At 37.8% G+C, this 24885-nt stretch overlaps 1 long non-coding RNA gene across 1 annotated transcript; it reads right to left on the bottom strand.

The window, feature by feature from the left end:
- Positions 1-1370: 1370 nt before the first annotated feature.
- LOC145270556 (uncharacterized) lies at positions 1371-24349 on the bottom strand. Its single transcript, XR_013865445.1, has 2 exons — positions 23883-24349; positions 1371-2685 (listed from the first exon to the last, which is right to left on the bottom strand). It is a non-coding gene; the product is annotated as an uncharacterized LOC145270556 (long non-coding RNA).
- Positions 24350-24885: the final 536 nt, after the last annotated feature.

Below are 24885 nucleotides of genomic sequence, written 5' to 3'. Positions count from 1 at the left end.
CCAAATTTGTGATGAATAGAGTTTTTATCTTGGCATTGTCTTATTTTCAGCAAATAGGGTTAGTTTCTTTTCCTTATTTTCATGGTTACCAACTTCTTTTTCTTTCACATCAAGTCCAATTGACCTATCACTAGGATATCCTTCAGCCAACTGACTTTGCTGGGTGAAAAAATTGTCAGGAAGGAACTCTGGTTGAAAGTGATGTCTTATTGCAACATTTACTAATAAATACAGCAACAGTTTTACATTAAAAACCTAACAGAACAAATAGATGCATTAGTAGTTTAGATATAACAATGACATACTAGAACATGTGTTACAGATTGGGGCCCTACAGTAATGAAAAAGTAGGGTTAACTAAATATATGCAGCTTGGGTATTTTGATATATACGGATTACGAATTTGAAGTCAAATAAGGAATATGTAGCAATAATATGACCTGATCAGGCATAAAAGAATGACATGATTGTCTAATTTTGAAAGAGATCACTTTTAATAGGATAATAACAAGTGCTGCTGGATCAGTATTAGATTCACAACTGATTGTCAAAAGATAAGAATTCTTAAGGTTGCAGCTGATATATAAGTGACAACTCGACATGCAAGAGAGCAGAGAGTTGGTGAGAATTAATTTTTTATGTCTGAATAAGAAACTGGACAAAGGTAGAATTTAGGTTCAACCAAAATTATGTTAAATGCAAAAAAAATAAACCTACAATTAAAACTACAAGTCCTCGTGTGTTGACTGTATGGTATCCAATTAAAGCTTTTATTCCAGCATCCACAAGATGAATAGAAATCAATATACAAGCATCGACTAAACAGCACAACACAAGGAAATAGATGAATCCAGTGGTTGATCACAAAGGAATTGAGAAAAGGTATGTCCATCTCAATGACTATGAAGTATGTATTGAGACTTTTTCATTACACAAACATGCATTACACCAAAATATGTTACACATGGTACAGTTGCAAAATACATTTATTGTGAAAGTTAAATTTAGATTTAAGAAAATGTTTTTCTCATCTGTGTATATTCATGTGTTATTTCATACATTCCAACCAAGAGACCTTTTAAAGAGTCTAAGCGTTCCTTTAAGTGCAATTATTTGTATCTCTCTTGCACTTCAATCATTAAGTGTATTTGCAAAGTAGTTTTTGACATTTCTTTCATGAGTCCGGTTGTTCCTAAAATTACTGGAATGATGAAAATCTTCCTAAGATCCTAATTTCTCTTCTTTGTATACATGCAAGTGTTGTTTCAAAGTTGATTTGTGAGAAAATTAAGTTCTACATGTTTCACAAGAAAATGGTTGATGTTCTAAAGAAATGTTTATATCCTTAAGAAATGAATAAGACAAAGCAATTTCAGAATGTGATTATTTATTCTTTTGAATATAAAATCAAAAAGTACAATCATTATTGTAATGTGGTAAACATACTTCACATTAAAGATTGAAGTATGTATTTGTGTGTGTATACATAGACATAAGATTCCTTTCTCAATGTGATGTGCTGCTGCATGTGGTTTGAAAATAGAATTAGGTTTAATAAGATAAAAACAAAAAAGAACATTATGAAATGTCCTGACAAAAATGAAGTTGTACAATTCGAGGTTGAATAAATAATTTTTTTTCTTATTTCTGCTTTCATTAACTTTTTACAAATGCTAGAAAGTTACCTGCTATTTACACGTTTCAACCAAGTGTTCTTTTAAGGAGTTTAGTCATTCCCTCAGGTTTTCATGTGTTTTTGAAAGTTGGATTCATTGGGAAAGTTTAATTTTTTAAATTTAGGAAAATGCTTTCTTTCGTCTGTGTATACGTGTGTGTCGTCTCAAAGTTGATTGTCGAGAAAATGAAGATCCACATATTTCACAGTAAAATGGTTTCTCCCCAGTGTGTATACGCACATGTTCTTTCAACGTTGATTTCTCAGCAAATGAAGATAAACACACTTCACAGAAAAATGGTCTTGTCTCTCCTGTGTGCATACGCATGTGCCGTTTCAAAGTTGATTCCTGTGAAAATAAAGATGCACAGACGCCACATGAGAATGGTTTCTCTCCAGTGTGTACACGCATATGAACTTTCAAATAGGCAGGTCGAGAAAAGGAAGAGTTACACTCTTTACATAGAAATGGTTTCTCCCCAGTATGTATACGTGTATGTGCTTTCAAAGTTGATTTCTCTGAAAAGGAAGCTGTACACACCTCACATAAAAATGGCTTCTCCCCAGTGTGTATGCGTATATGGCGTTTCAAAGCTAATTTCTTATAAAATGAAGATCCACAATATTCACAGGAAAATCGCTTCTCTCCAGTGTGGATTAGTATGTGTGCTTTCAGTGTTGATTTATCAGCAAACGAAGATTCACATATGTAACAGCAAAATGGTTTCTCACCTGTGTGTATATGCATATGGACTTTCAAATTGGATTTTTCTGAAAAAGAGGATCCACATACTTCACAGAGAAAAGGTTTCTCTCCAGTATGTATTCGCAGGTGCCGGGTCAGCTTAGATTTCTCAAAAAATGAAGACAAACAAAATGTACATGAATGTCGTTTTTCTCCTCTATGTCTTTGCATGTGGGTTGTTAATTTTGATTTGACTGAAAATGATGATTTGCAAAGTGTACACGGAAATCGTTTCTCTTTTGTCGGCATATGCATTATTATATATCTGCAAATAAAGAACATAAATGCAATGACTTTCATATTTCAATCAAGTGAACTAGGTTGTTTATATTCAGTTTTTATGAGAAAATAAACTAATATACAACAATCGTTAGTTTTAAGAAATATTATATTTTGAACATTGTTTCTTACAGTATTATCCTCCTACTTTGATTCTAAAAGTATTTGCTATGTAGGTTTTACTAGCACTAAGATACATTTTATGGCTCCTAAGAACAAAGTATTATATAAAACAAAAAATAAATCAATAAGAAAATTTTTTTTCTTCTGGTTGTCTGATGTAAATGTAATTTTTAATGTTTGGGAGGGGGAGATGAAAGGCACCTGGACTTATGATGTAAGTTTAATTGGCAAAAAATATGTGTGACCATTAGCAAACAGCAGCACCAAAAGTAAAAACAATGAAAGACAAAATGAAAATCATGTTTAAAAAAACAAAATGACAAAAGAAATGCATAAAAAGTTTGATGTAGAGACAGGAATGATTCTATAAAAAGACTTAATCAAAGAAAAAGATGACTTCACTAAAGGCAATGTATATGATTCAGAAGAGTATGTTGATTTGTTTATGTTTTGGTGCAAAAGGAAAAAGAAAACATATATATGCAAAGGAATGCTAGACACAGCAAATTATAAAAAGAGGATGTGATTCAATAAATCTACCATTGTTTTTTTATTTAGTGGGTGGAGTATATCTTCAAATATAAACTATGAAATAGATCTGCTTGATAAAAAAAACAAAAAAGGGTAAAAATATGATTTAGGAAGTGTGGTGTAAATGAAGAAAAAGAGAAACAAGAACGACCGACCGCGTTTTTGTGTGGCTTACCTCGTGTTCATAATGAAGAAGAAAGAAACAAAAATGGCTGCCCTGTTTCTTTATATGCCTACAGGGTGACCACGAGGTAGGCAAATGAGATGCTCCTGATTGGAAATAAAAGAGGAGTGATTTGGGGAAGGAGGGCATTCTGAAGTTTGATTGCGAGCAGAGAAGGTGTATTTGTAGAAGAGAAAAGCAAAAGTTGCAGAAGTTCGTTTTGGAGTGGAGAGAAGACGCGTCAAGTGGTAACGGGAAGGTGAACGTTCGGACAGCAGTGTCACGCAAGCGACAAGCTATTTCGGCGTATCAAGCAATTAACATGGCTGAGTGGAGACTGAGCACTCAGATGTTGAGACCCTTTACTGGGGAGGGCGACCTGATTAAGTGGCTGGAGAAATTAAAAATGGTGGCGAAGCTGCAAAAGATAGATGTGGTCACCCTGCTGCCGCTATACTTAGAGGGGGAAGCCCTCACAATTTACCAACAGATGCGAGATGAAGACAAGGAAGACCTTGCCTTAGTGGAGCAAAGGCTGAAATTGGCCTTCGCGGAGGGCCCATTTGAAGCACTTGGTAAGCTGTCAAGTTTGAGGTGGACCGGCGAGTCCGTTGACGTCTTTGCGGCAGAGATCAGGAGACTGGCAGGGTTGGCTGGTTACGTGGGGAGGAGCCTGGAGATGACGGTAAAGCTGTACCTAGTGAACGGCTTCTCAGAGGAAATCTCTGCGAACATGCAGAGAATCACGGGGATCCATTCTATGGAAGTGGACGATCTCTGGGTCCACGCCAGAGTCCTAGTGAAAAATGTTAAAAGCCCAATCGTGGCTGCAGCTGTGAGTGGAAATATGTGCATGAGGCCTCACTTGAATGAGAGGCAGCCGGCGAGGCGACAGGAGGGGAGACCTGCCATCAAGTGTTTCCGGTGCCAGGGTCCTCATCTGATCAAGGACTGCAAAGAGCCGAGACCGGGGATCACGTGCTACCGATGTGGACAAGTGGGGCATATTAGCCGCTATTGTGTTGCTGCACGGGACCAGGGAAATGAGTGAAGGGGAGCTATTGCACCAGTGGTTACCCCTTCTGTGTGGAAATGGCGCATGATAGAACATTGCCTCGGTTACCGGTGGTAGTCAATGGGAAGAGAGCCATAGCCCTTGTCGACACAGGCTGCACTACAACACTGTTAGCAAGGAATATCGCGAGGTCATGGAGCGGAACCAGGATTATTAGGACTGTGGATGGCAGGGATGTGAAATGCCTAGGAGAGACGACAGCGGAAGTAATTGTGCAAGGGGTGCCCATTGAACTGCAAGCCCTAGTGTTGAATCATCTGGTCGGTGGTGTCGACGTGATTATAGGTATGAGTGCAATTAACCGACTGGGGGGCGCTACGTTAAGAGGGGGCCAAGTGACGTTTGGATGTCTTAGCGCAGTGGGGATGGCAGGAGTGGAAGGTGATAGAACTGTCAGAACCCCAAAACCGGAGGTTTGCTGCATTGAGGACAAAGATTTCCTGGCGAAGTTTGATGGCGTGAGGTGGACGGTGGAATGGAAATGGATCTCCGGGCCCCCAGAACTACAGAATAAGGTGGGCTGCTACGAAAACACCCTGCGAGGAGAAATAAGAAAAGGATTCGAGGAAGAAGTGGAGAGGTGGATAAAAGAAGGAATTCTGAAACCGTGGACAGGGGAAGAAAAAGGAGTGTTGCCACTACTGGCAGTTGTTCAGCCTACCAAAAACAAGATTAGGCCCATGCTGGATTTTAGGGAATTGAACAGACACGTAGCCTGCCACACTGGAACGGGGATCGACGTATGTGAGGATGTCATGAGGAAATGGAGAAGAATGGGGCGGGCCACTAAGATTGTCGATCTGAAATCGGCATATCTGCAGATCCATGTAGATGAAAAACTCTGGCAGTACCAACTGGTCCGGTACAAGGGACGGGTGTATTGTCTGACGAGGTTAGGCTTTGGGCTGAGTTCAGCCCCCAAAATTATGACTGCCGTACTGAAGACAGTGCTGAGCAAAGACTGTACAGTGGAGGAGGCCACTAGCTCGTACATTGACGACATCCTGGTGGAGGAGGCAGAGGTGACAGCAGAGAAAGTAAGAAGCCATGTCGAGAAGTATGGGTTAACCGCAAAACCGGCAGAGGCCCTAGATGGAGGAGCGGTGCTGGGGTTGAAACTAAGGCGAGATGGAAAAGACAGCCTTGTCTTCGAACGAGGGAATGCAATACCCGAAGTCGGATCTGAGCTGACGAGGCGAGAACTCTTCTCAGTCTGCGGGAGGCTGGTCGGGCACTATCCTATCGCTGGCTGGCTCAGGATAGCATGCAGCTTTATTAAACGACAAACAGGCACTGATGACTGGGAAGGCCGTGTGACGAAGGAGGTCACGAACATGCTGCAAGAAGTCATTGCGAGAGTGAGGAATGAGGACCCAGTGAAAGGGAAATGGTATGTCAGCGGCGAAGACGCGGGTGTGGTTTGGTGCGATGCCAGTAACCTGGCGTTGGGCGTCGTACTAGAGATAGGAGGTGTAACTGTGGAGGATGCGGCGTGGCTAAGAAAAAACAACGACTTCTCCCATATCAACGTAGCAGAACTAGATGCCGCTATAAAAGGAATCAATCTGGCCCTGAAATGGGATTGAAAATAATTGAAGTCAAAACCGATTCGGCAACGGTAGCGTCGTGGATTCAGTCGGCAGTAACTGGCGATAAGAGAGTTAAGACAAGGGGCGCTGCGGAAATGCTGATCAAGCGCAGACTCGGAGCGCTCACCGACCTGATAGCAGAATTCCAGTTGAGAGTATCTGTTGTGTTGGTCCCGTCAGAAAAAAACAAGGCGGATTCGATGACACGCGTGAAGAAGGCCTGGCTGCAGGAGGGAAAGGAGGTCTCCTCAGTATGCTGTGCAGGGGAAGAAGTCAAAGAGTCACACGAAATGCACCACTTTGGTCGAGAACGAACGTTATTCCTAGCCAGAGAGGTTTACCCGGAGACCACCGAGGAGGAGGTTAGGGAGGTGGTGGAGAACTGTCGAGAGTGCCAATCAATTGACCCTGGACCGTCCAGACACGAAGCAGGAGAGCTACACGTTGCGGAGGACTGGAAGCGATTGGCCATTGACGTGACACACTATCGCCACAAATTGTATCTGTCGATGGTCGACTGTGGACCGGGAAGGTTTGCCATCTGGAGAGAGATCAGGGCAGAAGCTGCATGGGCGATCGGAGGGGTCATCGAGGAGATATTTTTGGAGAGAGGGCCGGTTGAGGAACTCTTAATGGACAATGGCCCCGCTTTCCGATCAGAAGCTTTTAAAGGGGTGTGCGATAAGGCAATTTTTCAGAGCAGCGTATCGGCCGAGTGGCAACAGAATAGTGGAGAGGAATCATCGCACCATTAAAGCCGCTGCGGAAAAAAGCAACGTATCACCCATAGAGGCGGTGTTTTGGTATAACATCTCGCCGAAGACCAAACAAGATGAGACAACTGTGCCTCATAGGGCCGTTTTCACATATAAGTGGCGGCATCCATGCAACAAAGCAGCAAGAATTGAGAGTGAAGAAGCCACTATCAAAGTAGGTGAAGAGGTGTGGGTGAAACCCCCCAATGCACAGTGTACCACTCGTTGGAAAAGAGGGGTCATAACAGGATTGCAGTCGAAGAACAATGTGATGGTAAATGGCGTTCCCCGGCATATCTTAGACCTGCGTCGTGTGACATTGCCGGTATGCAGTGAGGGCAGTGAAGAAGAAGAAATCGAGGGCCACCGAGAAGCCAATGATGCTGCTCAACCTGACTTAGGCCCGCGTTGTAGTGAACCTGAAAACGTTAACCCCCGAGAAGTTGTCCCCCAGAGGCCTCGACGTGAGAGGAGGCGGCCTGCTTGGATGGAGGATTACGAAGTATCCTATTGATCTCGAAGATCAGGGGGGCGTGTGGTGTAAATGAAGAAAAAGAGAAACAAGAACGACCGACCGCGTTTTTGTGTGGCTTACCTCGTGTTCATAATGAAGAAGAAAGAAACAAAAATGGCTGCCCTGTTTCTTTATATGCCTACAGGGTGACCACGAGGTAGGCAAATGAGATGCTCCTGATTGGAAATAAAAGAGGAGTGATTTGGGGAAGGAGGGCATTCTGAAGTTTGATTGCGAGCAGAGAAGGTGTATTTGTAGAAGAGAAAAGCTAAAGTTGCAGAAGTTCGTTTTGGAGTGGAGAGAAGACGCGTCAAGTGGGAACGGGAAGGTAAAAGTTCGGACAGCAGTGTCACGCAAGCGACAGGAAGGGAGTTAAAAATGAAAGCAGTAGCCATGTTGTATAATTGTGTATTATTTTCATTATATGATCATAAATTATATTCAAAGCATATTCATATGATTATTTATGAATGTCTGGAAGCAAACATTGAGAAGTAATGATGAACAAACAATGTAAAATAATAATTCAAGTAATTTGGGAATGTAGTATTGTGATATGAATTATATTATGTTAGAAATGTACTTTTAATATGAAAAATGTAAGATGTTTCTGGGGTTTTGTTAGCAATAATAAACAACTATGTTTCCTGGTGACTTTTGAGGCTGTGAAAGTAGATATTAGCTTTAGTGAAAGTAGATATTAGCTTTAGTGAAAATGAATGAGATTTACTTTATAAGTATTTTGGGAGTACCCAGAAAAATGTCAGAAATTCTGAACAAAAAAACTGAATGCATATTTTCTAGAAACATAAGTTAGAAATTGGCCCAAGCAGCTGGCTAAATAAAAAGCTGAATTTGGAATGTCGAATCAGCAATTAACAGTTGTTATTAGGCATGTACATTATAAGAGCATTTAGTGATGAATTCTTTTAGGAAAGTAATAAATTTGTCTTGATTTAAAGGTCTCAGAACTCGTTTTAGAATGTTTTCACAGAATATTCAACAAGTCCCTAATTGTCACTAAGTATCAGTTACATGACATTTTGTAAGGAGCTTTCTTAAAGCATTATGAATCAGAAGGCAAACACTGTCTTGAAGAGCTTCTCTCTAATAAATAATAATAAATAATAATAAATCTGTGAGATGAACATGCTTTTGGAAATATAGATTTTAGTATGTTAATAAAACAATATGCATTGTTACATCATTGATTAAACTCAAATATAGATAAGAGTGTACTCTATTTGCCCCGCAATTGTTTATTGTATATTAATAATCCTCTATCTCCCCAAAGTCTTTGAGTAGGCAAGGGGGACAGGAATCTGTATGAGTACAGGGGAAAACATTATGTTGAGTGGATCTGGTTGGGAAGTGACTCAGGATTACTGTGGGATGTAGTCTTTGAACCATTTTGGTGTAGTTTTAGCGCAGCCTGATCTCCTTGACATGCGTACACCAGGTGGGGAGGAGGGGCTGGGTTGTTGGCTGACTTGAAAGCTCTATATTCTGAGGTTGGCTTGGTGATACGGGAGTATCCGGAATTACATGTTGGTTGAGTGATGTTCAGCATTGCTAGCTCACTATGTGGGACTCGTGGTGGTATGTGTGGTGAGAGCATTGGTTAGGTGGAATATACAGGAATGATAGGGACCTTCGACTCTGACTTTAGGTGATTCTGTGGTATCGTCATGTGCAACAGTAGTTGGTGTCCTAGTGGGGGCAGCATGGCGCAATCTAAGGTCGTCTGTGATTGTCAGCCTTGGGGGAGGGAGTTGCACCAGAATATACTTTCGCAGGAATTTCCTGTTCCAAAGTGTCACTCACCTAGGTCCATTGATGCTTATTACATATTGATTGAATTGGCGAATTTCAACTATTACTCCAGTTTTATCTCATTTGTGCAGATAAGGACCGACCTGGTTTTGAATGCGCACATAATCACCAACAACCAGTGGTGGGAACCCTTGCATATGTTCCAATAGCTTCTCAGCACAGCGCATGTGCTGATTTTGTAGGGCTTCTTCACGTGCTTGCCAAGTGCTATGCCATGTGTTATGTGGTTGATAATTTCCAGGTATAATGGATATAAAGTCGCAAATGGGACGACTGAAGATACATATGGCTGGTGACAACTCGGTGTCTCAATCTGCCATATTTCTATACTGAACATAACATGTTGGAATGAATTTGTATCAATGGTTCCACTGCGGCCTGTGTTGTCTATGAGGAGGTGTTTTACAGTCTTGACGCCAATCTCCACTCTGCAATTGCTATGGAGGAATGCTACCGAGAATAACTTGTGGTGAACACTCAAATATGTGAGGAATTGCCTAGTGCTCTTAGCATTAAACTCGGGTCTACCATCAGAAGCTAACTCCACAGGTATGCCATAGGTTACAAAACACCATCGTAGGCAGGAGATAAGTCCCTGGGCACCATCTTAAGATCTCTCAACTATGGGCCAGTTGGAATAGCAGTCCACCACAACTAGGTAGTGGTGTCCTTGACAGATGGACAAATCTACACAGAGGCACTGAAAGGAGTATTCCAAGCTCGTAGGAGGGATTGGTGCAGCTCTCAGGTTTGATGGCACATTCTGGTTACATTGCAGGCAATTTGTACAGTGTGTTGTTATGGCTTCTATTACATTGCAGGCAGTTTGTATGGTGTGTTGTGATGGATGTCTGGCCAAAATATGGACGCTTCGGCCCTTGCAATCATAGACATTATGCCTTGGTGAGCCAAGTGTAGAGTAGTGAGTATCTCATCTTGTAATGATGGTGGGATGACAGTATGGTTCTTATAGACTATTACACCATCTGTAGTATAGAAATTGTCACGGAACGGGAAATACTTGTGAATGTGCTGTGGCATTTCCTAGTGAAATTCAGGTATGCTAGATTTTATAAGGTTGGCTAGTTCAAGCCTATGTTCGTCAGTAGTGGTACCTGTGCGCACTGTCCCATGTGATAGGTTTGAGTTTTAGTGTGTCCTGTGATCCAGTGTTGCAATGGCACTTTCTTCGGTGTCACATACAGTGGTATTGTAGGTTCTGAGGTCAGATAGTACTTGGGCTGAGTGTTTGAGAAATTTGTGGTCTGAGGACAGGGATGCTAGGTCATCAGGTAGTATGAACTTTATAGATTCACCTGTCAGATAGCATGACAGGCAGGTGGGAAACATGCAAACAGAACAGAGTTCCACAGGTGTGCACTTCTAAGAAAGAAGCTTTGTTCATGGAATCTATGTTTTGATTAAGGCACAAATAAAGAATAGGGAAAATTATTGACAATGGTTTCAGCTAGCCGGGTGTTTTTCATGAAAGATTTGCAAGGGTGGACCAGAGATTGGAGCTCAGACGAGCACTTGCCATGGAAATAACGATAAAACAAAGACAGGCTTGCAACGTCTCTTCTGTGGAAGAGAAGTTGCAGGGAGGAGGAAAGGGCATCCCCCACTAAGCCACGAAGTCTATTTTGTACTCTGTCAAGGCAGGATAGGCTGTTTTTAGCAGCTCCTGTCCAAATGCGGCAGCATTACTCCATACTTGGCTTTTATATAGATAGAGAATTGCATTAGCAGTGAGATATCTTCTGGAGCGGTAGAAGGATCCTACCATTTTTCCAGCGACCTTGGCAACAGACTTGATGTATATGTTCAATAGTCCAGCCCAGAAGCTTATCAAAACATTGAGCCTCCCCTAGACGAGAGCCATCCATTTCAATTGATGCCAGATGGGGATCAGAGCGTTGACGATGTAAAGATAAGAGCTTGGTTTTAGATGTATTAAAAGTAATTAGCCACCTCTTCCCCACTGTACCACGCGCTCAAGATCAGTGGAGTGAGAATCAGAGAGAACTTTGTAATTTATAGTTTTTGTGGGTTGCCATACATGGTTTTGTCATCAAAATAGATGTCAATGAATGATTTAAGTATGTGCTTTGGGAGATCATTGATGTAGATCAGGAAGAGAGTTGGGCCCAGGATGGACCCCCCCCCTCCGGGGACTCCAGCATTAATACTGTGGGTCTCTGATTTCTGCCCATCAACTACTACTCTTATGAGCCTATCAGAGAGAAATGATTTAATAGTTGAGAAAACATTTCCAGTTATACCGTAGCCGGAAATCTTGTGAAGTAGGCCTTTATGCCATACCTTATCGAAGGCTTTTGATATGTCAAGAGCAATTGCCCTAGAAAGGAAGCCTTTGTCGAGAAATTCACTAATCCTATGAGATATAACCATTAGCACATCTGCTGTAGATCTGGCAGAATGGAAACCATATTGTGTGTCACTAAGAAGGTTATTTCTGCTGAGGTGGTTGACTACTTCTCTATTTAATATGGATTCCAGCAACTTACTCATGACACACAAGGAGACTTATTGGTCTGTACTGAGAGGGAGATGACTTATCACCTGAATTCTTAAATACAGGGCATACTGATGAGGTTTTCCAGAGTGTTGGGAAGCACTTCTTAAGCCAATGCTTAAATAGTTTTGTAAGTATAGGCACTAGTTCTGGTTGAATCTTTTTCAACACTATAATTGAAATGCCAACAGGGCCAGTTGCTTTACTGGAATCAAGGTTTTTGATTAGCTTGGTTACCTCATGTACAGATATTTATATGTTGCATAGCATGTGCATGTGTCTGTTATAGAAGGAAATATGGGGAGTTGATGGCCTTCGCCGCATAGGGTAGAGTTAGCTGCAAAGTTCTTGGCAATTAGTTTGGTCTTGTCTGATACTGACGAGATGACCTCAGGTCCAGTGATGATGGCTGGGATAGAACACACGCTTCTATTCAGGATCCTGTTTGCTATTTTCCAAAACTGGTGGGAACCAAGCCGCTGATCAGCTACTTTGGATTTAACGGATTGAGCTGTTAGGTTTTTGTTGAAATTTTTTGGATGGTATGAATTGGTCTATGCCTACAATTAACCATTTGGTCAGGTCTGATACTATAGAGGACACATCCTTTTTAAACATGGAATGCAGCGGTAGATCAGATATAAATGTACGGAAGCTATCTCAGTCAGCCATAGAGTATCGATATGCAGTACGGTGGAGAGGTACTTCTGAAGTCTTATTACATTTCATTTTTATCTTAACTGATACAACCATCTCCTGTAATTGGGTTTCAACCTCTGGAAGGTTGGAACATAGACCCCTGATGTTGGAGAAGGAGACATGTTAGTAGGGGTCTACTGCATGGTCCAGAATCCATTCCCTAAATGGCAATACAGCAGCCCAGTACTTTGCACCTGCTGATAGGACAGCCTCCTTAGTGGTTAATCCAAGGTCCGGGTCCCTGACTATCAGGCGGATAACATCAGCCCAGATGAAACCTTTACCTGCAGCACCCTTAGTAGTGACATGGCTACAAGGATAGACATAGAAACAGAAAATTTCCGACATCTCAGGCTACTGTTCACGAAGTACTCCAACCTAGAAAGCAGCTTTTTCTTCACCCTTTGTCAGGAAAATCACTCATTGGAAATGAGGATTGAGGGACAAATAAGAAGAAGCGAGAGTAACGAGAACTGCCGATAACACATCCACAGTGCATTATCTACTCTCCATTAAAAAAAAATAGGTACGAAGGACTTAGTAATATCTACTTCATATAAGTCCGTTGCTCCATTTCGAATTTAAGACGATATTTGAAAATAGTCTCCCTTCCCATATTAATGTGTGGATTTGTAATGTGATATACAAGGGATTACGTATCAGATATGAATAATAATAAAAATATTTTAACCTTATTAGAAGTTGAGGTTCCATAAGCGAGTATTAAATATCTTCAAATGATCTATTAAGAAATATTTTCAGCAGTGGTTTGTGGTCCACTGCAATAATTAGGTTTGAACATCCAAGAACGAAGTATTTAGCTTTTTCTAAGGTGTCTGCGACTACGAGCACTTTACCTTCTATCGGTGCATAGTGTGATTCTGCTGTATGTGTAAAATAGCTTGCAACTAGGGTTATCTTCCAGCCAGAGCAACAACAAAATGGTTCATTTTTTGAACAGTTACAGTGTTTTTGTAGGAACCAAAATCTGATTCCAGACTTTAACTAATTGATTGCCAAGCATGTTGGTTTAACCGAATCAAAGATGTGGATGCCAGGTTCAATTTCAGCAACAATCAATGCTTTGGATTCCTGAAAGAGGGCTTCTAGGTTCTCATTTCACTTGATTGAGTGGTCGGTTTAAACTCCCTGAATGGTAACATGCGATCTATCATGCTGAAAGTATAAGATACTTGGTTAGTGAAACAGAACCATGAATGAACATCGGTGATATTTTTCGGTGTCAGGAAATCCAGAATTGGCTGTAGATACTTACTACATGGACGGACATCATTCTTAGTGATCTCAAATCCAGCAAATTCAACAACATTTGCTCAGGGAATAAATTTATCCGAGTTAAGCATGGTGCCATTTCATCCACAGATGTGGTGCTTTTTGTGCCATGACCATGTTTACCACAGTAGGAACATGGTCCTTGTTTGTTCTTATCAAGTTGGTGCTTAGTTCTCTGGTATGATGACCATGCAGCTTCTACTGAATAAATGTTTAATAATTCTGAGGCAGATCGCTTACCAGACTCTTAAGCCTCAATAAATTGAAACACCTCTTCTAATGACATGTCATGGTTTGTATTTCCTAGAAGGTCTAGTTGAATATCAGGATTCGTAATCCGTCGGGTCAGCACATCGCATATGATGGCATCTGAGTAGTTCACGTTATACTTCCAGCTGGGGCATGTGATCACAAACTTACATATACCTGTTTGTCCTTGAAGGCAAGCACCTAAGTGGTGTATCGATTCATCACAATCTTGTTGCATGTTGTGCATGCGACTATTGTGTTTTCTTCTCGGACTGCTAGCTTATGGATGGCACACATGATCTCATCCATGGGTTTATCTATGAGTTTCCCACTTAATGTGCGAGTGAGATCCCTACGTAGTGGCTCCTCAGAGTATTCCAATAGTTGGATTACTTCTTCGCATCTGGATATCTTTGTAGCAGCCACATAATCAGCCCAGCATGATTGAAAATAGGCCCAGGCTTCGCTAGTACCAGTCGCAGTTATGGTTGGCCGTTTAACCTTCTCAACTGTGGCCATAGGAGTAGAGGCACTAACAGTGTGTATGGCGCCATGTGTTGTCAGAAGTGCTGCCATAATAGTTGTGTCATGGTCTGGTGTGATGTAGTTGCATGCAGGGAAGGGGCATTGCATAACATGCATGGTAGCTCAATTGGAATTTGGTTGTCTTGTTCATAGATAAGAGTCTACTCTATTTGTTCAGCAGTTGTTTATTATCCACCAACAATGAATAAGATTTGAAAGAGGTAAAGACAGAACACAATAATAATCCTCTAAACTATACTCAAGTGCAACCAGAAAGCAGTTTTGTTTGAATATCATCAGCTGAGTGGTAATCCATTCTTAGCATCTGAAGAAAACATGCAAAACATCTGTGAGAAAGACATGCCCAAATAAAAGTTCTTATTAAACTCTGCATCCAAGTAAAAATTATACAGATGAAAGACAAAAGAAGAGAAAAGAGTTTCAAGATGGTGTCAAGAAACAGAAAATCATGAACTCTACTATCAAGCATGATGATTCTGTGAAGTCTATTAAAAAAGATATAAATGGTTCCAGGAAGTGCTGAAAGACTAACTGAGATATTTCAAGATTGTCTTAGGTGTTAAGATTAACACCAATGAAAATCAAATTCAGGTAGAAGATGCTCTCCATCACTACTTGACAAGAACAAAAAAGCGGATTCATCTCCATCTCTAAAGCAACAAAAGGTCTCTCAGTGAATCTGTTGAGCATTTAAAGAACTTCAACCATTATGACAAAGAATACTTTATTTACCAGCACCAATGTCAATGCATTGCTGTATATTTTTATAACAACTTTTAAATTGGCCAACCTAATGCATATTATATCCCCAACCAATGCAGTAATCTTTGTAACTCAAATCAAAAGTAGAAATAATTGTTTTCACTGGTCTTTGTCAGATAATATTGAACAGATAGAATCAATATTTGTATATTAGATAAGAGTTATATATAATACTCATTTCAAGTCATCTTCATCATATTCTGTTTGATATCCATTTTACATGATTATATGTTCGACAGCCTTTAGAAATTGACTTCTCAACTAACCTATCTCTAGACAGGACTTTATCACTTTCTCCCATTTTTCTTGGCCTTCTCTATGGGTTGACCTTGCTACTTTAATCGTTCTACATTTACCAATCCAAGAACTCTCATCTATTTCAACATAGCCATACCATCCAAATTTCTTGTCCTGCACACATCTCTTTATAGTGTCCAGATTTAATCTTCTCAGTTCATCAAATCTGAGCCTGTCTTTAAAGGCTTGCATTACACATTCACCATATCATTTTCATGTCATTTCTCTCTATGCAACATGTCCTTGACTCTCACTGTCCAGATTTCACTTCTATATATTATCACACTGTGTACAGATGTCTGAGTCTCTTCTTTTAGTCAACAGTGGTAATGCTCTGCTGTTAGTTATGGCAAAAGTTCCCTGAACTTACTCCATCCACTCCTAATTCTAGATATCACACTAATACCTACTCCACCCTATATTCCAATGGTATCACCAAGATAACAAAATTTCTGAACAATCTCAATAACTTTGCCATTCGCATACATTTTCCACATCTGAGGTTACATTTATCTCTGTTGTCTTACACCTTTTGCACACAAACTGGTTATCTTCTCTCAACCTATCTGTAATTTCACTTCTTGCATATTCAATGCTTACAAGTACCACAGAAAATTGAGTCGACGCCAACTCCTTTACCATAAACTGAGCATTGAGATTTTCCTCTGTCCTTGCTAGTAGGATTTAAAATAATCCAGATGCATTTATTATAGCAGAAGCTACTCATTGAAATCACTGTAAGAGACTGCAAGGATACAATTAAATATGCCTCCTACATTTTCTGTTAATAAAAAAAAAAAAAATGTATTTCAAATTTTTAAATTGAACGCTTTACAATAAGTATTTGATTGAAAAAAAAATAAATGATACAAATTGGATTAGGTATTCTTGAGAATTCACAAACTATTTAAACCTGGTTGACTAGTTCTAATGATATGTACTTTGTATTTTTGTGATCACTAGAACTAAAATTACTACTAATCAATGTTAACTGAGAATATTTTGAAATTGATAAAGTAAGTTGACATATATCATTAAGTTTCAGGATTATTTATATGTATAATATGTAGGGGAAGTCGGGGTAAGTTGAGCATAGGGGTAAGTTGAGCCACCCCCTTTTAACCACTATTGACTAAGCCAATCCAAGTTTGTATGCAATCTATAAACAACTGATCACGTGACTTTAACCTCCACCATTTTGTTTTGCTGAACCAATATCGGAGGTTGATGCAGTAAAAGAAAATCACATTTCGTGCCAAAAAACTAAAATAAAGCGTTACAGAGGTGAGTGCATGTTTCTTGTGTGTAGTAATAGTTTGATTAGATATAATACGTGGTAGTTGTTTGTTCAATTACTTGCCTTCATACCTGTAAAAGATTTTTACATTCACCACACATGAGATGCATGCATTTGAACAGACAATTCAATGAGGTCAGAATGGGGTAAGTTGAGCCAATGCTAATGGGGTAAGTTGTGCCACTGGCTCAACTTGCTCCATATGTCTTTTTACACGTTTTCAAGAAACAGATGAATGTGTAACCACATCAGTAGGCCTGTTATAGAGTGAATTCAAAATGCATGTTGTATAAGTTATATGCTCTACTTGTATAAGAATTAGATCTATGGGTTACCTGGTAAATGTTTAAGATGTGTAAGCCGTGTTTGGATAGGAATTTGCATGCTGTACAGGCGCTTTGTTATTCTAATAATAATAATTATTTTTATTATTACTATTATCATTATTATTTTTAACATTATTATTATTATCATTGTAGAATCAAGAATGCACTTACCTCCCCTCTCCACCATTATGGACTAGCCTACAATTAGTCAGGCATGGTGGGTTATTCCATTTGGAGGCGCCTGATTGGCTAAACATGCCAGGAGAGGCAGGTGCCTCTCTACAAATGCCAGCTGTTCTGGCATTCATTGTTCAATGTTCCAGACTTATGCCAGGAACTCCACTGAATCAACTAGTTCACTCTAGTAATATTCTACATCATTATCGGATTTATTGTGTTAACTTCATTTGTCTTTTTTGTGTGTTTCACAGAAAAAAAGCCCACCAGACATGCGCCACTACGTGCGAAAGACAAATCGTGGACAAACTCCTACATACCTTATGGAACAGGCTGCTGTTACTGGAGGTCAGAGTGTGAGGAGTGCTGCAGAGGACTTTAACATTGATCAAATGACACTGAAGCGGTACATGGACAAACAAGACAGTCAACCAGCAGGGACTGCTTACACACCTGTTTCCTTACGGCAATTGGTTTTTAGTCCTGAAATGGAAAGGGATTTGGCTGACCACGTGAAACAATTGTCAGACATGTTTCATGGTTTGTCATTGAGAAGATGTCGCACACTGGCATATGAGTTTGCTAAAAAAAACTGTCTTAATCTGCCACCAAGTTGGGATCGTGAGAAAAAAGCAGGACATGATTGGTGGTTAGGCTTCAAGAAGCGCCGGAACCTGGCAATTAGAGTGACAGAAGCAACATCTTTTAGGCGTGTCACAGCCTTCAACCGCCCAGTTGTTGATAAATTTTTCAACAACTTGAGTCAGATAATGGACAAGTACAAGTTCTCACCAAGTGACATTTACAACACTGATGAGACTGGATGCACCACCGTTCAAAACCCTGGAGCCGTTGTCACAGAAAAAGGAAAGAAACAAGTTGGCTCAATCACCTCCGCTGAACGCGGGGAATTGGTAACGGTGGTGTACACTGTGAGTGCAATTGGATCAGTCGTGCCTCCTCTGTTCATTTTTCCCAGAGTCCACTACAGAGATCACTTCATCAGAGGTGGACCAACACAGTGCATAGGGAGGGCAACACGAAGTGGCTGGATGAATGAAGAGGTGTTTGTGGAATATTTAAATCACATCATCAAGCACACCAGATGCTCACCAGGAAAGAAAATCCTCTTAATCCACGACAACCATGACACACACATTTCTTTGAATGTTGTGAACACAGTAAGATCTCATGGCGTTGTCTTACTGATCATTCCACCACACACTTCCCATCGTCTCCAGCCGCTCGACCGGTCAGTGTATGGACCCTTCAAAACAGCATACAACAGAGCCATGGATGGGTGGCTACGGTCCAATCCAGGGAAAACAGTAACAATATATGAAATCCCAGCTCTAGTGAACCAAGCCCAGATGATTGCCATGGCACTATTGAACATTGCTGCTGGATTCCAAGCCTCGGGCATTCATCCATTTAACCGGGACATCTTTAGTGAAATTGACTTTTCCCCTTCTCTTCCAACTGACCGTGAGCAAAATGTGGCTGCAGAAAGCCTTGAGGCAAATTCTACTGTGGAAGATGCAGGACCATCAGGTGAGGTTCTTGGAGCAGTCTTGCCCATGCACAGTGATGATGTCCGACCACAAAAACAGCAAGAATGATCTTATGCAACCATCCGCATCTGGGTCTTGTGTTTCATCTAGCTCACATGATGTCATGCATCGTTCATACATTTCACCATCTGTAATTCAGTCATTTCCGAAAGCAGCACCAAGAAAGGCAAGAAGAGGTGGTCACAAAAAGAGCAGCTCAAAGATTTTGACTGACAGCCCTGAACGACAGAAGCTGATAGCCCTTTCTGAAAATAGAAAGAGGAGCCTATTAACAAAAACAAAGCAGTGTTTGTTCAATGCTGGTGGGAAAAAGTCATGTCCCCCGAGATCTAAAACCCCATGTTCAAGTGACACTGATGATTCAGATTTTGAATTTGATGATGTGTCATCAGATAGTGATGGACTGATGGTGATATTGATCTGGATAGCCCAATAATCGAAGGTGACTTTGTGGTTGTCAAATGTGCTAGCAAATCACGAACTGTGAACTATATTGCCCGGGTTGACACTCTTAACGGGGAGGACTTTGAGTTTGAAGGTGTTTTCCTTCAAAAAGTTGCTGGGAAGGTAGGAACGGACAAGCCTGTGTTTGTTTCAAACCCAAAGGACGAAGCGGGTTTCAATGCAGAAGATGTTGTTTACAAGCTGCCACAGCCAAATAGTGTTGGCAGTTCTGTCCGTTGTTCTAGCCAGCTCGTTTTCAGCTGTGACTTGTCACAGTGGCAACTTCATTAACTTACTTTCAGATATATGTTTCAAATTTTGTGCTGGTTCATTCGCTGTAATTAACATTTCTACTTCATTGTTATAATTTGTTTTATAACCACAGCAACAATTTTGGGCTTGTTCTTTCTTTATTTGCAACACATTTTTGCGTGGCACAACTTACCCCTGTGTGGCACAACTTACCTCAGAGGTTGGATCAACTTGCCCCATGGACGGGGCAAGTTGAGCCATTTGATATGCATTTTTGTAAAGCACATGGTCGGTTTAGGTGTACTAGCAGAAAACTGCAACTTGTTTCAAAATGTTCCCAAATAAAAGAATTTTATAATAATACACTCATCTTTGCAAAATAATTAGTCGTTTGGATTCTGAAGAGCCAAAATGGAAAATTGGCTCAACTTACCCCGACTTCCCCTAAATTTTTGTGATACAAAAATTTCTTTTAAACCGCATGTTTTGCTGAACTAAATAAGTTGCCATTGGAATAGCAAGCATAATAAAATATAACTTATTTTCATTATAACCACATAGCAAGTTTGCATTTCCTTCTCCAAAATAAAAACCATTGCATATTAATAACTGGTTTTTATATTTTCATCTCATCAAATTACCCTTTTACTCTTGACAATTTAAAAAATAATTTTTAATAAAGTTTTTCAAAGTTTTTTTGTGAAAAAATAATGGACGAATTGTGTTTTATTATTTCTTTTTTTTTTTTTGTACAGTTTTTATACTGAGGCAATTTAAATTTTTGTCCTTATAAGGAGTGCCTGTATTTGGAAGCTGGATTTCCCCACATTAAAAACCTACTTTGCGTCTAATTTTACCTTCATGGGAGGCAAGAAAATACAGATTCTGTTGTCTTTTAGCACTTTATACACATGTTGTACACACATAAGAAAGTCTATGGCATGTTTCTGTTATGTTATTTAAAATTTCTCATTTATTAGAATTTAAATAATTATTTAAAACACTGAAGAATTAAAGATACAATTGCATTTTTGAAAAGAAATTGGGAATATACAAAAAATATTTTGCAAAAAGTATTTCGTAAAATCTAAATAATATGAATACCCAATTCTCACCTAAAAAATTCTAATATTTTTGCACATTCTTATAGCGAATTATCTTAAATCTCATTTAGACATAAAAAAAATAGTTTAATTGACCCAAAAACATTTTTTTTTTAAATATTTGAAGTTTTGTTTACTGTTTATGTTTTTAAACAAAAATTGGTACTTGACTGATTTTTGGAAAAAATTTTCAATTGAAACTTATATTAAAAATTATAGAAAAGTAGGGTTTGTTTTACAATCCACACGGGTATGAAAAAGTGGTCAAAAAAACAAATATAACAAATAAATGTTATAAAATTATACAAAATACTGTTAGAAACCCACCCCATATATATCACGGTAATACATATTACGTGAGTTTCTAACAGTATTTTGTACATTTTATTATTTTAAAGTTATTATCAAAACTAAATATTTAGGTGTCAATTCGCAGTCATTTTTCTTGTTCTCACATAATGCTCGGCACTGTATGCTTTTCGAACTTAATAAACCTTTTAAAGTGAGTAAAGCCATCAAAAATTTTTACAGATAGACAGAAAAGTAACTTACCTTGCCTTTGATAACATTTCTGTTTTTTTTAACCAATTTTTTTTTACCTCGGTGGATTGTAAAACAAACTCAAAAAGTATTATATTATTCTGCTTTTAATAGAATAAAATTCAGGAGTTTGTCTTTCTGGACAAAATCTAAATTTGTCCAGAAATATTGGATTTTCATAGATTTTAATTAGTTTTTAAAAAAAGAAACATGACCTTGACTTTTCTCAATTTTAGCAGCGTCTAACAAAAACAAAGGCACTTCTGTATATGCAGGTAAGTGCCATGATTTTTGGTGTGTTTCACTAAACTCACCAAGTAGCATTTTTCAGTCAAAGAACAGGGGACAATTACTCTAATATAGCTTTAATTCAGAGAAATATTTCATTTAAATTATTAATTTGTTGTTGACCCTTCAATATTGCTTTAATTCGAAAAATGTTTCATTAAAACTATTTGTTTAAAAAAAACAAAAAAAAACAATTTTACCTTATAAAAATCCAATGTTCTTTTAATTACAAAATTGTTTTATTAAAATTATATTTTCTTATGCAAACTTTTCACTCAACAGCTGCCACAATTATACTTCAATTAAAAAATGTTTTGGAAAAACAATCCAATGTTGCTTTAATTCGGAAAAATGTTTCATCTAAATTATTAGTTTGTTGGTGACCCTTCAAAGTTGCTATAATTCGAAAAATGTTTTATTAAAATTATTTATTTGTTCAGAAAAAAAAGGCTATCTACTTTATCAAACTCCAATGTTGCTTTAATTACAAGATTGTTTTATTAAAATTATATTTTCTTACGCAGACTTTTCAATAAATGTCTTTACAATTATATTTTGATATATTTTTATGCAATCTTTTGGTTTTCGAATATTTTTATGTTTGGAAAAAATCATGCTTGTTATTTATTTGACCAAAAAGAAATTGGAGTTATTGCCCCCTAACAATGGCGCTCACCTGCATAATGCAAAAGTGCCAAAACAAAATAAAGAAGTCAAAATTAAAGCAAGAAGCAAAACCATTAAAACATATTTTGTTTCAGTTTCTGGCATTTCATGGGGTCGTGTTTTACAAAGACACGAGACACATTTGCAGCCATGACGTCTATGTTTCGACATAGGGCCTGAACTGTACATATCAATATTACCAAATATAGTTTTAAAATATGCACTGTAAATAAATCATTAAGTCCTTTTTTTTTCTGTTGTGGTATGAAACAGAGCTTAATTTTGTGTGGTCTTATTTGAACTGTAGTAATTCGTTATTGGATTTTACTGAGCAGTCATAGGGTAGGTGTGTTAGAAACGGATCTTAAGAATGCATGAAAAAAATTGAATAATTCGACCTCCTATTTTTACAAGCTTATAACTACTTGAAAAATGTAATTCAAACCCTAATTTTTTTTTCAATTAAAGGAGCAAAGACCAAATTTAAAAAGAAATAACAGGTTTAATAGCAAATTATGCAATATTTGTTTTTTTAAATCGGTTTTCTTTAAAAAAGACTTGAAGAAAATAAACCAAATTCTTCTAAAAGAAATACACGAGTTTTTGATTTAATATATTTAATTTCCACTTTATGGAGTAATTTTTTTTTTTTTTTTTTAATCTAAAAAAAAAAACATTGAATGAAATAGAAATAATTTTCGTAATAAAACGAAACTTTCTATACAATATAAGAAGATTATAAGGTTCCATTAAAAAAAAACAACGTGGTTAAAAAAGGGGGGTTTAAACTTTGGACTTTACAGGTAAATTTCTAAAAAAACACTTCTTTTTTGTTTTAAATTTGAATATATTATTTATTGATCTTTTATCTGCAATTTGTTATATATAAAACTTTGGTATATAAATTAATTATTCAAATTTTAATAGACATTTCAAAATGAGGAGGGGGTGAATTTAAAAAAAAAAAAACGTTTGTTTAAAATATTATATTCGGATTATTGGGAAGAGCATAAAATTTCACATTGACTCTGAAAATATCGTAAAAATTTAACCAATAGAAAAATTTTGATAGATTTTTAAAGTTTAAAAATTGAAAAAAAAAATTAACTCGTAAAATTCAATTGATTTCATTACGTAAAAAAAATGGCTGCATGAAGGCGCGCCGGCACTTTGTAAACACTGTTTCTTAAAAATAAAATAATAATATTTCTATTATTTTTTAAACAACTTTAATAGTTTACTTTGGAAGTATATTCCATAAAAAAATAAACAACCCACTTTTAAAAGAGAAATTACGAGTTATATATATATATATATATATATATATATATATATATATATATATATATATATATATATATATATATATATATATATATAATTATTCGCAGTTTCGTGTTAGGGGTGCCAAACAACAAACATTACCCCAAAATTCTGATACACCTAGCCATAGTCAAGTATTGGACATTTATTTACATCTTCTTTAGAACGGAAAAAATATATTTGGGGAAAACTTCAAAATTGTAAGTAAAAAAAAAATCAAGTAATACTTACTTTTTATTTTAATCTATCGTTGAATTAATTAAATGTTTTTTTTAAAAAAAATGGTACTGGAAGTCCAAATTTAATATAGTAACCGGAAAAGCAGGTTCGCAGAATGTTAAGTGCCGATCTCCTTAATTATTACTTCATTTATTTTAATATTTTATATTATAATAATTATTGTTTTATTTATTTTCATATTTTATAATATAATGAGGCGATTCAGAAGCGTAGGTGACTTTACGTGCGATCGTACCGGTGTCAAGTGAAAAACTAGGCTCGATGTGAAAATGTTCCGAATGCTAAACAGAACTTCAGCAAGACTGGAGTTTAGGTGGAAAAATAATCTCGAACACTTTATTACATAAAAGGAACAAAAGTCCCTAATCACCGTCAAGTTACTATGCCAACAATATCAATGATATCGGTATTTCCGAAGTGGCGCTTATACAGTTTAGTCAAGACATTTAAAAAATGAAAATATTGAAAAAAAAAAAAAAAAAAGTTATATTGTGCGTACTCGTTATAGTCTGAAGTTCTCTGAAAAAAATTTCACTTAATTTCATCAAGTAGTTTTTATTTTACAGCGAAAAAACAATTTGTTATGATACTGAGGAAAAGGTTCGATTTTTAGGAAGAAAAACCCGTAATAAAGATAGGGAGGAAGTGTCAGCGCTTTTACTGGAGTTATCTCCCTTTCAACAAATTTCGTAATGGCTGACGTCAACGCGATCTCATAAAAACGTGTTTTTCTGCTGTAAAATAAAAACTACTCGATCAAATTAAATGAAAAAAAAAAATTTCGGAGATCTTCAGTCCAAAACAGATACATACAATATAACCTTTTTTTCGATATTTTTATTTTTAATGTCTTGACTAAACGGTACAAGTACCTCAGAACAACCTTTTTTTTTTTTTTTTTTAAAGGGAATAAACACTTTTTTTTTTAACAATATATACAGAACTTTTTAAATTTTTCAACTATTTTAAAAGAATAAACAGTTTTTATTTATTT

Source organism: Euprymna scolopes, chromosome 4, assembly GCF_053919585.1.
Source record: "Euprymna scolopes isolate OS-2025 chromosome 4, ASM5391958v1, whole genome shotgun sequence".
Classification (NCBI taxonomy): Eukaryota; Metazoa; Mollusca; class Cephalopoda; order Sepiida; family Sepiolidae; genus Euprymna; species Euprymna scolopes.
Note: the sequence above shows the minus strand (reverse complement) of the source record. Positions and strands in the feature narration are given on the sequence as shown.